A 17497-nucleotide genomic window follows, 5' to 3' on the forward strand; every position below is an offset into this window, starting at 1 on the left:
TGGAAGCACTAAAGATCTGACACGGTCCAGCAGGGCACTCCGAGGTCAGTTATTGGATGAAAACAGAAAGCCAGAGCAACCCAGCCATGTCTGCCCCAAGGTGCTGCCCCCTGCACCGCCACTTAGAGTGGGAAGTCTTGTCGGGGACCCATCCACATCCAGATGGGCCCCGGCTCCTGCTCAACCCCTGGGGCTCCTGAGAGAGATGCCTTAACGCTGAGCCAAGCAGAGGGAGGACAGGTGCCCTGAGAGCTGGCCGACCAGGCTTTGCTCCACTCAGCAGCCTTGACCTTGGTAAGCTCTCAGAAGGCTTTCAGGAACACCAACACCGATCTTACACAAAGGACTTCAGAAAACAGAAAGAGAAGAAACATACCCAAACTGTTGTTTAATAGACTGGCACATTGTTGGTATGGAAACCAGAGGAAGGCTTCCCTGGAAAGAAGAAGGACATGCCCATCTCTCTCCAGAGCAACAAAGCAGACATCCTGGACAAAACATTAGGGAATGCAAATCAGTAAAACAAGAAGGAAAAACACTTCACCACCAAGATGGATGTATTCTAGGAAGAGAGTAGCATTATAAAATCAATCAATATAATTCATCATATTGACACATTAAATGAGAAAAATAATATGATCACCCCAGTAGACTTATAAAAAGCATTTCATAAAGTTGAACATGCATTCATAATTTACAAAAATACAACTCTTAGCAAACTAAGAGTAGAGAGGAACTTATTTAATCTGATAAAGGGTAGCAAGAGGAGCTCTAGCACACACCAGACCTGATGGTGAAAGGTAGGAGACTGGCCTGAGAGTTGAGGACCACACAAGGATGTCGGCTAACACCACCTCTCTCCAGCTTTGTATCCGAGGCTCAGCCAGTGCAGCAAGTACTGAAAAGAAATGAAGGTTATAAGAACCATAAAGCAATAAATAAAGCTATCATTTTCATAGATGACTGTGTACATGGAAAAACCAAAGCAATCTATAGATAAGTTGCTAGAATTAATAAGTGAGCTTTGCATTGCTAAATATGCTAAAAATTGCATTCTGTATTGCATTGTATTTCTGTTTTCAAGAAAGAAAGAAAAAATAAACATTTGTAATATATACCATTAAGGCAGCATCAAAATTGTCAAAGACTCAGAAATAAATCTAACAAAAGACCTCTCCAGGGAAAATGGCAGAACCTAATCATGAGAAGTTTCCAGAACCCAAGGAGAGGGAGTTCAGGAATGTCTGTGACTGACCAGACTCTGCACCATAATGTAAATCCCTTCCAAACTGACTTGATGATCCCATGTAACCTCATTCACACTTCCAACAGATTTTTCCTTCATCTTGTTTTCCAGCATGCCTCGATGAGCCGCCCCTGGAATGCACAGGAATTGCAGCAACCAGGCTCTCCTTGAGCAAGGTGGGGAGACTTAGCATGTCGAGGGTCAGGTCGTGCCAAGAAGCTGCACAGCCATGCAAGGTGGTACGTGTGGCCATGCGAGCCAGTCAGATGGGATAGAAAATCTAGAGACCTGATTTATGGTCATGGGATGTGTGGCAGATCGGTGGGGCAAGGATGGTGGTTTTCAGTAGACTAACTAGCCGAACAGGGGTGAGGAGGGAAGAGGGACCCCTCCTAACCACACACACAAGAGTTGATAGACCAAAGACTGAAATGTTAAATTCCAACACCTGGAAGCAAGCTTGGGCTCAAACTCAGCTGAGTTTCTTTTCTCTTGCGAATGCGTTCTATTTTCTGGGTTCCTCAGGTGTTGGGTAGTTTCGGACCGAATCCGTGTCATTGTGAAAATTGAACTGTGGTGTTCAGAACTCTGTTACTTCCACCATCGGTACTGCTTCTTTTCCTCAGTGGGTAGTTTTCTCGCCTGGCCTGGAACAGGAACAGCTTCCTGAGCGGCTGTTTCAGTCTGTTTGGGTGTTTTGTCTTCAGTGGGGGGACTTTGCATCTGCTGCGTACATGTGTGGTTCGGGCTCAGCAGCCCTGTGGGAAGCAGGGTGTGGGGACCCCGTCCTGCCTTCTCATTTATGGGGTTCCTCCACACTCTCTGGCATTCATTCTGTAATTCTGGCTGCACTTTTCTGGTTCCCCATGCCAAAAAGACTATGCTTGCTGTGTAGACCACACTCAGTCCCAGATTGAGAGACCTGGAAACAGGAACTTATTACATAACTCCCCATCCCCTTCCTCCAAAGAGCATGAACCCCCACCAGTCTGTGTGGGGTCCCCCCATCATTCCACCCTCTAGTTCCCTCAGGTGGTTGCTTCTTGCTTTTGGTAATGCATCCAGCTTTTATGATTGTTTTCTCCAGGGGAGGGGAGACCATCTGGTGGGTCTTAGTCCATAATTACCAGAAGTAGAAAACATACAGACACAAAGGGGGAAGTAAAAGCTTCTAGAATGGGCTACTGGAGAATATCTCCATGACTTTAGGGTAGGGAAGGATTTCTTAAACAAGATACAGTAAGCCCGAGTCACGAAAAGAAAAGATTGCTAAATGTAACACATTAAAATTAAGAACTCTATTCATCAAAGCATGCCATAAAAATAATGAAAAGGTAAGTCGGCCTGTGGGAAAAAAAATATTTGACAAAGGACTAGTATCTAGAATATATAAAGGACTTCTGCAAGTCAGCAAGAAAAGCCAGAATGACCAATAGGAAAATGAACAAAAAGCTTCAATGAGCGTATCACAGAAAGGTGACCCAAAGACCAATAAACATATGACAGTGTGCTCAATCTCATCAGCCATCAGGGAAATAAAAAATAAAACCTCGAAGACAACACAGAGATACTACTGCTTTGCTATCATAATGTTGGGCACCATCAAATGTTGGCAAGGACATGACGCGTCAGGATCTCTTATCCAGGGCCAAAGGGAGGCTGAGTGGGTGTAACCACATGGGAACAGTTTAGTATTATCTAGTAGAGCTGAAGATAATCATACCCTGTTACCGAATACACCACCCCTCAGATATGCCTCCAAGATATGAGTGTAAAGATATATACAAGCATGTTCAAATCAGCATTATTCAGAATACCCCTCAATGGGAAGAACCCACATGCCCACCAACAGAAGAAGGGATAAATAAGTTGAAGATTATTTATCCAATAGGATTCTATTCCACAATGAAGTTAAACAAACACCAGACACAGATAACCACAGGATGGATCATACAAACATAATATTGAGGGGAAAAAGCAAGTCCCAAAAGAATACATACAGTATGATTCAATTTCCATAAAATTCAAAAGCAGAAAAAACTAAACTATACATTCTATGGAAATTCTATGTAAAACTATAAAGAAAAGCAAGGCAATGATCACTAAAAATGTCAGCTATGCCTTGGTCGGGGGGAGGGGTATGGTGGGGAAGGATAAATGGAATTTTTGATGATCTCTCTCTTACTCTGGATGGTGGTCAACAAGATGTTGGATTTGTCCCACCCTCCCCCCTGGTTAAACTGTACATATTCTTCTGTCTACATTTGTGAATGTCAACATTAAAAATACTGGGGCGCCTGGGTGGCTCAGTCGTTAAGCATCTGCCTTCAGCTCAGGTCGTGATCCCAGGGTCCTGGGATCGAGCCCTGCATCGGGCTCCCTGCTCAGCGGGAAGCCTGCTTCTCCCTCTCCCGCTCCCCCTGCTTGTGTTCCCTCTCTCGCTGTGTCTCTCTCTGTCAAATAAATAAAATCTTAAAAAAAAATACTAAAAGAGAAAGATAATTATGTCCTAGTATTAATATCAACAGGAGAAAAATGACTAAGCATGTTATTCGGGAAGTAATAACCCAAGAAGTCATCTTCAGACCCTCTCCCAGCCTCCTCTCTCCACAGGGCTGGAGAGCTCAGAGCTGTTAGCAGACAATGGCCTGGATGCCGAGGACAAACTCCTTTTGAGGCTGTACATTTCAACATTGCAGATTCAATGTTGGGCAAGTCACTTAACCTTGATAGTTCTTATGTTCCTTTTTAAAAAATCAATTGATTGGTTGGTTCTGAACAATCTCTAAGGGTCCTTCCAGCTGATGTCTCTGGTTGGATGGCACTGTTCACTTTTCCCCATTCACTGTGAATAGTGCTATCCAGCAGCTTAAGAAATGTAGTTATCCGGATTCAATGAATATGCCATCTGCACTTCTATTATCCTAATTCCATGAACTATTTAAAAATGGAGCAATAAAAAAATAGCTAGGACTTGAAGACCTTTAAAAAAATACTTTTCACTATCCTAGCAGCATTTATTCAAAGAGAATATATTTTAATAGTTATTGAACTGCATTCTTGCAGAGCACAAGCTATCTCGGTAATGAGTTACACATTTCAGAAACGGCATTGCCTCCTCCACCCATAATGAGAGCAAGCTGAAGTTGTGGGCCAGACTTCTGCGTTGTTGGCCAGCCGTTTTCATTCCTCCTCCTCCGACTACTAGGTGTTGGATATCTCCAGGTTCATTCTGGGCTTATCGATTTTATTCCACATGATCCAGACCTTGGGAACCAGACTTCCCAAGGTCTCGGTTACCACATGTGTAATAATTACTCTTAAACTTTTTCTCTTATTCTAAGCATCCTTCTGCGTTCTGGACCTACAGATCTGACAGCCTCCTGAAACTTTCAGATTTGCAAAGTCTGTGTGCTTCAAATTTCACTCATCCCCTTCTCTCACAAAGCTGCTTCTCCTCCTCACTCGGATCCTGGTGATTGGCACTGCCAGTTGTCACAGGAGAGGCCATAGGGATGCAAATCAGGTGGCACCAGGGCTTTCATTCTAGGTTGAAAACCAACTAACGGGTCAGGACCACAGAGTCAGAGGGTGAGTGAAACATCATTGAGAGCTGTCAGGGCTCAGGAAAACAAGTCCTTCCAATTCTGATGAGCAGAGGCAGGGCAGAAAGGGGGGATAAATTCAAGTCAGGGGAGTGAGGAGACGGTGACCATGACAGGACCAAGTCAGAAGGCATCCGTGCCCACGTGCCTGCAGTTTGCCCTGTGAGCTCTGGGCCGCAGGGGCAGCCACACCGCCTCTCCTCCTGGACTGCGCCCTGCTCTCATACCTCTTACTTTTGTGTGTGCTGCTGACTCTTCTTGATGTGCCCACGTTTTTGTCTTTGTCTGGATTTTTGTCCTCATTGCTGAAGACTCGGCTGAAGTATCTTCTCTGTGAAAGCTTACATCCATTCCAGACTGTCTCCTTCTCCACTCCGCGTCTGTCTCGTACATAGCTCCTTCTCTGCAGTCCCCACGGTCTTGATGTCTGTTTATGTGTCTCTTTTCCTTTAGTTTTATTTTAGTAAAAGAAACATATAAAAATCCTTTGAAGTTACATAGTGGCTTCTGGTTTCCAGAAACAGCGTCCTGGATTAGTCAAATTAACTCTCCAGCTAAAAACAATGGAAAATATTATATAGCACAGTTTTACATTTTTTTTCCAAAATTACTTTATATGTGTCAAAAATCTGAAGACAGTAGGAACAGACTATTTTATGAAAGTCTATACTGAGAGCTATAAGCATGTGCATACACTGCATATATATCAGAGCATATATGGTCATCAAAGGTGCTCATGCCCTGAGAGCATTTGCTATACCCCTCAATGAGTTTTGTTTTTGGTGAGTTTTTTGTTCATTCAAGACAAGACAAATAGAAGTCAAGGCCAATATCCAAGGCCTTAAAGGAGACATCCTGACCATAAACTGGGACCCCAAAAAGGGCAATCACACTTAAAGTAAGAGTGAATCATATCTAAACCCACTCTCTACCCCAACCACAGGGGATTTTAAGGAAACTGCCTTCGAAGGAAACAGAGCAAGAGAAGAGAAAGGAAGAAAAAATTGGGGGGAATTTGCAGCCACAGATCAGCTCTTTGCACGTGGGTGCCCATGATCTGGAACACAGAGGCCAAGAAAAGTGGGGCTATGGAACTGGTTTGAGATGGTTGCAACTGTTAGTATCCCCAATATTCTTAGACAGGAACATAAATGCTCTCTGATGGAAGGCATATCCATCCTAGACCTTGGGTAACCAACGAACGAAAGTACTTTTCAAGGGCAATGACAAACAGGATGTCAGAGATAACAAGACACCAAAGTGAGTGTTCTTGAGTCATTCTTGGTAGACTCCCCCCAAATTGTCCACCTCATCTATATCTTCCTTTTTTGGGTTAATCTTGCATTTGTGAAGGAGGAATTAAGTAAATAATGAAGAGGAATAATTAAGTAAAATAAAACCAAACATTAAATAGCTAAAAGTTTGTTCTTCAATAACACTAATAAAATTGACAAAACCACTTGTGAAACTGATGAAAAATAGAGAGAAGTTGCAAATAACTAATACTAAAAAGTATAAAACACCAATGAAAGAAATTGAAGACAGCACAAACAAATGGACAGATATTCCATGCTCATGAATTGGAAGAATTAATATTGTTAAAATGTCCATACTACGCAAAGCAATCTACAGATTTAATGCAGTCCCTAGCAAAATATCAACAGCATTTTTTCACAGAACTGGAACAAATAATGCTAAAATTTGTGTAGAACCACAAAAGACCCCAACTAGCCAAAGCAATCATGAGAAAAGGATTAAATGTGAGACCTGAAACTAAAAAAATCCTAGAAGAAAACATAGGCATTAATCTCTTTGGCACTGGCCTTAGCAACATTTTTCTAGATATGTTTGCACAGACAAGGGAAACAAAAGCAAAAATAAACTATTGGGACTACACCAAAATAAGAAGCTTTGTACAGCAAAGGAAACAATCAACAAAACAAAACGCAACCTACTAAATGGGATAGATATTTGCAAATGATATATCCAATAAGGAGTTAATACCCAAATATACAAAGAACTTATATAGCTCAACACCTAAAAAGCAAATAATGTGATTGAAAAATAGGCAGAGGACCTGAATAAACATTTTTCCAAAGACGACATCCGGATGGCCAACAGACATGTGAAAAGATGCTCGACATCACTCATCATCAGAGAACTCCAAATCAAAACCACAATGAGATATCACTCACAACTGTCAAAATGGCTAGAAAAAAAAAACACAAGAAACAACAAATGTTGGCGAGGATGTGGAGAAAGGGGAAATCTCGTGCCCTGTTGGTGGGAATGCAAACTGGTGCAGCCACTATGGAAAACAGTATGGAGGGTCCTCAAAAAAATTAAAAATAGAAATACCCTATGATCCAGTAATCCCACCACTGGGTATTTGCCCAAAGAAAACAAAAACATTAATTTGAGAAGATATATGCACCCCTATGCTTATTGCAACATTATTTATAATAGCCAATATATGAAAGCAACCCAAGCATCCATCAGTAGGTTAATGGATAAAGAGGATGTGGTGTATTTATAGTGGAATATTACTCAGCTATAAAGAAGAAGGAAATCTTGCCATTTGCAACAATATAGTTGGATCTTGAGGATATTACACTAAGTGAAGTCAGAAAGAGAGAGAGAGGGCGCCTGGGTGGCTCAGTTGGTTAAGCGACTGCCTTCGGCTCAGGTCATGACCCTGGAGTCCTGGGATCGAGTCCCACATCGGGCTCCCTGCTCGGCAGGGAGTCTGCTTCTCCCTCTGACCCTCTTCCCTCTCGTGCTTTCTCTCATTCTCTCTCTCTCTCAAATAAATAAATAAAATCTTTAAAAAAAATTAAAAAAAAGAACGAGAGAAATACCATATGATTTCACTTATATCTGGAATTTAAAAAACAAAACAAACAATAAAACAGAAACAGACTCATAAATACAGAAAACAAACTGGTGGTTACCCGAGGGGAAGGAGGTGGGAGATGAGCAAAATAGGTGAAGGGGATTAAAAGGTACAAACTTGCAGTTATAAAATAAGTAAGTCATGGGAATGAAAAGTGCAGCACAGAGAATGTAGTTAATAATACTGTAATAACTTTGTATGGTGACAGATGGTAACTACACTTCCCCGTGAGCATTAAGTAATGTATGGAAGTGTTGAATCACTGTATTGTACACCTGAAACTAATATAACATTGTATGCCAACTATACTTCAACTGGAAAAAAATTACTACAGATGCCAAACACACAGACATCTTAGAAAAAAGATATTATTAACTTCATGCCAATAAAATTTTTAAATTTTTTTATTGTTACGTTAATCACCATACATTACAGCATTAGTTTTTGATGTAGTGTTCCATGGTTCATTGTTTGTGCATAACACCCAGTGCTCCACGCAGAATGTGCCCTCTTTAATACCCATCACCAGGCTAACCCATCCCCCTACCCCCCTCCCCTCTAGAAACCTCAGTTTGTTTTTCAGAGTCCATCGTCTCTCATTATGCCAATAAATTTTAATATAGAGAGGACGTGGACAAATTTGGGAGGAAATATACCAAGACTGACTCAGGAATAAACAGAAAAATGCAATAGTCTAAAACCTTTAAAGAATTAAATCAGCAGGGGCGCCGGGTGGCTCAGTCGTTAAGCATCTGTCTTCGGCTCAGGTCATGATCTCAGGGTCCTGGGATCGAGCCCTGTGTCGGGCTCCTTGCTCGGCGGAGAGCCTGCTTCTCCCTCTGCAGACCCACCTGCCCCAGCTTGTGCTCTCTCTCTCTCAAATAAATAAATAAAATCTTTTTTAAAAAAGGAATTAAATCAGCACGAAGTGTGTTCCCTTAAAAGAAAACTCCAGATCAGCTGGTTTCACTAGTTATTTGATACCTTCAAGGAAGAAGCAATCCCACCCTATTCACTCTTCTAGACAACAGAAGAAGAAATGCTTTGCGACTTATTCAAATGATCTAGTAAAACTGGATTCCAGGGACGAATGTATAAAGAATATTTGTAGGCTAATTTCACTCATGGACACAGATGTAAAAATTTTCAAAATAGGGTAAAGCCCCACCACAATATGATAATGGGATCCAAATAAATCCTTTGTATAAACACACATCCAGTTACTGTGAGGCTCACGAGTGGGCATGTCAGTTTGCACAGCTCACTGGCTTCCACTTCCTGGGGACTGCAAATATGCCTCAGCCCCGGCTGTTGTTTCATGCCTGGTGTATTTTTTTAATTCTTTCTTTGTTTCTTGTCTTTTCTCCCCCCTCTCCTTTTTGTTTGTCACCTTTGGGCTTAAAATCATGGGGAAGATTCTGATTTCTGTGGTGCCTGGACTTTCAAAGTTTCCCACAGATTAGGCTGGGAGAAGCTGGGGATTCAGGGACCTGTCCTCCACTTTCCCACTTCTTAGGAATTAATTGAGTACCTACAGCCACCCTAGCCCCCTCCAATCCCTGAAAAGGTTAAGAACTTTAATCAGCCTTGTTTGAGAAAGGAAAGGAAAAAATGGCCAATGCATTATTCTCAATTTCAGGTTATCTTGGGGGGAGTTATTGATGAGTTTTACTCTAATAGTAAACCAAATTCAGCAATATGTTAAAAGGATAATAGATTTTGACTAAGTCAGATTTATCCAAGGAATACAAGGTCGGTTTGATGTTTAAAACAATTAGTTAATTCTTTTCCATATTAGCAGGCCAATACAGGAAAAATTACATAATCATCCCAATAATGCAAGAAAAGCACTTGATAAATTTCAGTATCAGCCTAAAAAGTGAGTAAACTAGGGCTTTCTTAATCAGATAAAGAGAAGCTACAAAAATCCACAATCAACACTGTATTTTACAAATGTTTGAAAACCTTCCCTTTTCCCTTTTCAGTGTTGGACAAGAAAAGGATGCCCCCAACACTGTGATCACCACTGATATTGTCATTGTTTTTAGAAGAAACGATTGTATAGGTATTGAATAAAAAATGTGTAAATAAAACATTAGAATTAATAATTATTTCATAAAATATAAATTATGAAGATTATAAATAAAACAATTTCATAAAAATAAAATCAGTGTAACAATTCAATTGTATTTCTAAATAAGAGCAAAAATAGAAAATGTAATTCTAAAATATGCCATTTACAAATTGCATCCAAAAATAGCAAATAGGATAAATATAAAAGAACGATGTGAAAGACCTTTATGAGGAAAATTATATAACTTCACTGAAAGACATTATTGAAAAAGGGAGAGATACCCTGTGTTTATAGAGTGGAAGTTTCAAAATGCAAACAGGCCATTGATCCCTAAATTGACTTCTAGGTTCAGGGCCATCCCACTCAAAATCCCAAGAGTGTTTTGCAGAAGTGACACCTGACAGGAGAATTCAAAATATAAACAAAAATGCCGAGAAGAACAGCCAAGGTTGGAAGGAGGAGGAGGGAGGGGGGAAGGAAGAGATGGGCCTCGGTCTGTCTCAAGTTTAGGTGTTGTGAAGCTGTATTAGTCGGTACCAGGCTGTATTAGAGCAGGAATCGACAAATAGATGAGTGAAACAGAAAAGAGAGCCTGTATGTGCACAGCAACATGTGGGAGCAATAGAGAGCAGGGGGAGAAAGTTCCATCTCTATTCACCAGGATATCATATATGAGATATATATATCATATATATATGTGATATGATAAACATCTGATAGATATTTCATATATATCTCAAATAATAATATAATATTGAATAATATGAAAAAGTATAACTATTAAATAAAATTACTATTGATCATTATTTAATAAGCATTAAGCAACACATTTATTAAAATATAAATAAATATAAGTATTAAATAAATGATTAATAATAATAAGGTATATTATATTGTTATATTTTCCTCATCATAGCCCAAATTTGGAAGCAGCCCAAGTGCCCATCAACAGTGGAATGATAGAATGGATTGATAAACTCAGATACACTCATTCAAAGAATACTTACTTAGAGGAAAAGAAAACGTAGGCTACAAACAACGATATGGAGAAATCTATAAACCTACAGTTGAATGAATAAAAAACAAAACATACAAATTATACTTATCATGTAATTCTATTATACAAAGTTCAAAAGAAGCAAAATTAAACTGTATTTTATAGGGATTCATGCAGTGCTGATTAAGAAAACCAAAGAAGTAATTACAAGTCAAGAGAAAGGTCTGTTTTGGTGAGAATGAGGGCACTGTAGTTAGGAGGGACGTCTGGAAAGTAAATCATGTTCAATTTCTTCAGTTGGTTCACTTGTTACTTGGTTTTCTAAAGATTTGAATGTTACCAATAACATTTATGCACATTTCTACATGTTATATCTTGCAATAGAAATGTTTAAAAATGGTATAATTAGACTTTCAATGAAAACCAATTTTCTAACATGTTTGAGAATCAATTGGCTTTCTACTTGTTTAAGTGCCAAAACATTTATGCACATTTCTGTATATGTTATCTTTCATAGTAAAAGTATTTATTTGAACAATTAGACTTCTAATAAAACCAGTAGTCCCCAGAGCTATCCCATCTTCCTTCCTAGAGGCAAGCACAGTCACATTTATGGTGTTTCTTTTCGTGTTTACCTCTGTATTTCTAAATAATAAGCTTATAGTGCTGTGTCTTCATTTTTCACCTTTAGATCTACTTATTGACTGTCTATGTCCACAAGATGAAGACATAGCTTTCTTATCTACCTTTTTCTTTAAGCTTACACACATTCATTTCCTATTCTCTCCCTCCCCAACTATATTGTTTTTATGTTAATTTTCAGAATTTACATTATTATGTAACTATGTAAATCAAAATAAATCACCAAGATAAATCAATCTCAAACTCCTATCAATGTGTTCATTCTATTAATTTCTTTTTTTCCCCTTGGAATCATCCCTTTAGAATTCCTCATGCTTTTTCTCCAATTTGGATTGGTATTTACATTATTATGCTTATGAAATATTTTTCAGAGACCTCTACTACAAGCCGTGAAACAGACTTTCTCTCCACTGAAACCAACCACAAAATATAGGCTACAATTCTTTTCAGGCATTTAAAAATGAGCATCACAGGAGAAGAGAAACTTACAAAGTGATCCCAGTGTTGCCACATGATTGTTCTGGTTTTCAGCCTGGAGATGGTCTCTCTGAGTGGAGGAGGAAGATGCTGGAACTCAGGTCTTTGAAGTAGCTGGAACTAATTTGGCAGGGTTTCTGAGAAGGGGTGCTATACAGAGAGGAGGCCCAAGAAGTCTGCATGGGGGTTCAGTGTGATTCTTGCATGGGGGCTGCACGGGCAAAGGGAGAAACTCCATGAGGCTTTGTGAGATCACCTGCTACAGCCTGAGAGCCAAATGCCGGCACCAGAAGGCACACAGTTCTGTGTCACAGTGGGGTACTAGCCTAGGCACTGGGAGACCTCATTGAAGATTTTGGAATGGAGTTAAAATTTCAGAAAGTCTAAACCTTAAGAATAAAGTCCACACTCTATAGCAAGAGACATGTCCTAAACATATGTTCTAAAATAAAACAGTTCTGCTCCAAGAAAGGATAAAACCAAGGCTAACAAGACCAAAAGTAAGAACCACTAAATTCACTGTTTGCATGAACAATGTGAACATCTGTGGAGGAAGAAAACATGATTTTCTCTCACTACAATATATTGTCCACAATGGTCAGCATTCAACAAAAAAATTACTAGATATGCAAAGAAATGGAATAATATGAGTCCTAGTCAAGAGAAAATGCAGTTTTTGGAAACTCAACCATGGCTACCCAGATATTGGAATTAGCAAGCAAGGACTTTCAAGCAACTGTTATAACTATACATTGTCTATAATAGCCATTTGAGTAAACGGTTATAATAAATGGACAAATGGGGGAATATTAACACAGAAATGTAAATTGTAAAAACAGACCAAAGGGAAATTAGAAAATGGAAAAGTGCAGTATCCAAAATGAAAAATTAACAGGATGAGCTTAAGAGTGGATTCCAGATGTTAGAGGGAAGGGTCAAATGAATCATTATCTCTGAAAAATAGAAAGAAATAATATTGGAAAATAAGACATGGAAGAGTCACATTGTCCCGTAGGACAACATCAATCAGTATAGCATAAGTGCAGGAGGAATCCCAAAGGAGAGGAGAGCAAGAATGAGCAGAAAAAAAAAATATTGGGAGAATAGCTGAAAATTACCTGAATTTTGTGAAAAGCAAAATCTTCCGTATTAAAAAAGCTCTGCAAACTTTAAGCAGGATAAATACAAAGAAAGCAACACTCAGGCACATCACTCAGGTACATCAAATTGTTGAGACCATAGATAAAGAGACTATCTTGAAGGCAGCAGAGAAAAGTCAGTTACATGCAAGTGGGCAATGATAGGAGTGAACGTTGGTGTCTTGTTAGAAACGATGGAGGCCAGAAGACAATGATATAGGAACGTGGTTATTCTGGAAAGAATAAAACTGCCAACCTGGAATTCTAAATCCAGTAACATTTCAAATATTCAAAACTGAAGATTCTCTGAAGATACTTCATCGCCAGCAAAATTGCAATAGCAGTTCTACGGAAATTTTTTCATGACCCCACATAGAAATTTAGATCACAGGAATTAATAAAGAACATAAAAAATGGTAAATAGAAAAGACTGTATGCCTTACATTTTCTTCTCCTAATTTTTGTAAGACATATGACTGGGAGAGCAAATATTACCTCACTGGTTTGTGGCATTTATGATGTATGTGTATATGTTGTATATGACAATGATGCACACAACAGTGCGGAGACATGTAGGAAAACATCAGCACGGGGTTAGAAGAATGCATTAATTCCAAAGAAGTCAGGAAAGGAGGAACAGAGGAACAAAAAACAGAAAACAAATGACAAAATGATAGACCTAAATCCAACCATATCAACATTACATTCATTACAAGGAAATTTATTCAGAATTTAACAATTTAACAGTATATTTATAACTATGGATCTTTTCTTTTAGTTTTCCTAAAACTAACTGCCTTATTTTTTCTACTACATTCGTTTTTTGGTCATCATTCATAATTTTTCCCTTATCTTACAATAATCTCTCGCTAAAATTCTATGGAAGGTCAATCACATTAATTAATCTATTGATTCCATTTTCTATTTTTTATTTTTTAATTTTTTAAAAGATTTTATTTATTGATTTGACAGAGGGAAAGAGTATGAGCAGTAGGAGTGGCAGACAGAGGGAGAAGCAGACTCCCCGCTGAGCAGGGAGCCCGATGCGGGACTTGATCCTGGGATGCCAGGAGCATGACCTGAGCCAAAGATAGTCGCTTAACCAACTGAGCCACCCAGGCGCCCCATTTTCTATTTTTTAAAATGTTATTGCAGGGGAGATAGCTCCCCATTCCTCATGTTCTTTTTTTTCCACGTGGAGGAAACTCTATTACTGTAATGTTTCTAGCCTTTCTGTATTTAAACACACACACACACACACACACACACACACACACACACACACACACACTCTGCCCCAGGAAAAGTGAAGTATCTTATCCGATTGGTGAGGGTGAATCAGAAACAGCCCAGATTCTGGCTTCTTTTATTCCTCTTGGCGGGTCAACTGTGTGCAGAGAACACACATGTGTACTGTCCAACAAATGTGGACCCTGCTTGCAAGAGGAGGCCTGCCTGCCAGTGCTGCCTCTCGCCGTAGTAAGTTTTTGTGGTCAGTGCCAGGAAGCCCATTTGTCTGCAGATAAAAGACACATTCACCAATAACAGTGTTATTGTAATAAAAGTTAATGTTTTGTTCTCCTAAAAAATTGCAGAACCAGAGGCCCTATTCAAGCAGGCATCTATCTACTCATGTGACTTAAAACCTGGTGACATTGAAGTGAAACTATCTTAGGTGACAAAGAAGAGTAGCTTATCCATTAGTCAACTGATGATAATTACCAAGCACTCTGCATTTCTCACTGGTTAGAAATAAGACTACAGGGGCGCCTGGGTGGCTCAGTCGGTTAAGCATCTGCCTTTTGCTCAGGTCATGACCCCAGAGTCCTGGGATTGAGTCCCTCATTGGGGGGGGGGGTCCCTGCTCAGCGGGGAGCCTGCTTCTCCCTCTGCCTGCCACTCCCCCTGCTTGTGCTCGCTCTCTTTCATAAATAAATAAATAAATAAATCTAAAAAAAAAAAGGAAATAAAACTACAGATCTCCCTTGACTTACAACGGGGGTACATTCTGATAAACCTACTGTAAGTTGAAGACATTGTTAAATCAAAAATGCGTTCAACATACCTAATATCAAACATCAGCTTAGACTAGCTTACCTTAATGTGCTCAGAACACTTCCATCAGCCTACAGCTGGGCAAAATCACCTAACACAGAGCCTATGTCCCACAATGAGGGGCTGAATATCTCATGTGATTCATTGAGTACTGTACTGAACGTGACAGAATGATGGTCTGGGTGCAGGAGGTTGTCCATGTATCAGCTGTTACTCCCGTGATCGCGGGGCTGACTGTGAGCCACTGTCCCGCTTCATCACGAAGGATTGTCCAGCATGCCTCTAGCTCAGGACAACATCCAAATTTCAAAATTCGAGGTATGTTTTTCTACTGAATGCATATTGCTTTTGTGCCATTGTAAAGCGTAGAGATTGAAAACTCGTAAGTGGAACCACTGTAAGTTGGGGCCTATTCATAATCTCTTTCCCAGTTGTCCTTCACTGCTTTTGTTTTAGTTGATCATTTTTTGCTATTCAAAAATGTTTTAAGTTGTGTATAATATGTTACTGAAAATTTCTCCTATGGCTTCAATTCCCCAATTTGGCTTGTTGGTTTTGTAATTTGCTCCTAAGTAGCTAGCCCTTTGTAATTTCTTGGGGTTTGGGATGTAAAGGTTTTCATCTAGATTTGTTTTTTCCCATATTAACATCTGTTATCGTTGGATTATGTGACCCAAAAGATTTCTTGACGTCCAAACCCTTAGCACCTCAGACTGTGACTTTATTTGGAAATAGTCTTTGCAGACTCGACCAAGTTCAGAGGAGTTCGCTAGGGTGAGCTCGAATCCGAGAGGACTGGTGTCCCTATAAAAAAGAGAATCTTGGAGCCAGCCACAGACAGAAGGATGCTGATGTGACAACAGAGTCAGACCTTGTGGGGAGGCAGGGGATTGCCAGGGGCCACCAGGAGCTGGAAGTGGTGGGGATGGAGGGGTTTCCTCCAGGAGCATCGGAGGGAGCCCAGCCCTCCCCGACACCTGGTTTCCAGACTTCCAGCCTCTAGATGGTGAGGCCAACAGTGTCTCTAGTTTAAAGCCACTTGGTTTGTGCCCCGTTGTTACGGCAGCCCTCAGACCCTAACACGACAGCTAATTTCCACAGCAACATTTCAAAGGAGCATTTTGCTTGCCTGTTTTTAAAATTTTTATTGGATTTGTCATGTCTTTAAAAATCACTGGTTTGGAGCTCTGTGTGCCTGCATTTCCGTTTCCTTCCCTCAGTCCGCCTTTCTGTTCTAGCGTGGTCCCGTTGCCCTGCATGCGCGTGCCTTTCGCTGACCTTAGTCTCTTGCTCTTCCCCTTCCTCTGCCCATTATCTTTCTCTTTCTACCTTTCCACCTTTCTTGTGCGTAAGGGTACTGCTGATCCTTGAACAATGTGGGGTTAGGGGTGTCGACCCCTGCACAGTCGAAAACCCAGGTATAACTCTGACCCTCTGAAACTTAACAGCTAACAGCCTACTGCTGACTGAAGGCCTTACCGATCACATACACAGTTGGATAACCAACACTTTGTATGTTCTGTATATAATATACTGTCTTCTTACAATAAAGTGAGCTAGAGAAAAGAAAATGGTGTCAGGAAAATCATAAGGAAGAGAAGATACATTTACAATACTGTCCAAAAAAAAAAAAATCCACATATATGTGGACCCGTGTAGCTCATGTGGCTCAGCCAACTGCCCCATCATTCTATGGACTGGGCCACTGTGGTCTGCTCTTTCCCTTCTGTCCTGATGTGTTCACTCCCTACAGGTTCTTGTGAAAGCATGCCTCTAATCAAGCAAGTACCTCAGAACCCTTGCCTCAGGCTCTGCTTCTTGGGAACCCACCCAACCTCACTCTAGTCCATTTATGTGACTGTGAGCATGGCAGGAAGATGAAGTACTAGCACCAAATAAGGTGAAACTTCCACTATAGCTGGGATTTGGCTCTGCCTGGATTGCCGGTCCCCTCCTGCTCCCACCCAGTCTCATTCTCAAAGGAACAACTTTATCTTCTCATTCAGAGAAGGGTGATGGTGAGGAAGCCAAGTCCCCAGAGTCCTTGGGACCCTCTCAAGTAGTGTAGAGTCTGCCATGGAGAGTAGAGCATCATGTTCTTTTTTTTTTTTTAAGCTTTTACTTATTTATTTATTAGAGAGAGAAAGCGTGAGAGAGCACAAGCTGGGGGAGGGAGAGGGACAAGCAGACTCTGTGCTGAGTGCAGAGCCCAACACGGGGCTCCATCTCACAACCCCGAGATCATGACCTGAGCCGAAATCAAGAGTTGGACGCTCAACCGACTGAGCCACCCAGGCGTTCCAAGCATCATGTTCTTTATTTTTCTTTACTTTCACTGAGTGTATGTGTGAGCTAGTACTGGCTCACTG

At 40.4% G+C, this 17497-nt stretch overlaps 1 long non-coding RNA gene across 1 annotated transcript; it reads right to left on the minus strand.

Moving 5' to 3' along the window:
* Window positions 1–786: 786 nt before the first annotated feature.
* On the minus strand, window positions 787–12108 carry LOC141370498 (uncharacterized). The gene is made up of 3 exons (XR_012374557.1): window positions 11947–12108; window positions 10826–10879; window positions 787–898 (listed from the first exon to the last, which is right to left on the minus strand). It is a non-coding gene; the product is annotated as an uncharacterized lncRNA (long non-coding RNA).
* Window positions 12109–17497: the final 5389 nt, after the last annotated feature.

This window comes from Callorhinus ursinus, unplaced genomic scaffold, assembly GCF_003265705.2.
Source record: "Callorhinus ursinus isolate GAN/ISIS: 27379988/994484 unplaced genomic scaffold, GSC_fseal_2.0 scaffold36, whole genome shotgun sequence".
In the NCBI taxonomy this organism is placed as follows: domain Eukaryota; kingdom Metazoa; phylum Chordata; class Mammalia; order Carnivora; family Otariidae; genus Callorhinus; species Callorhinus ursinus.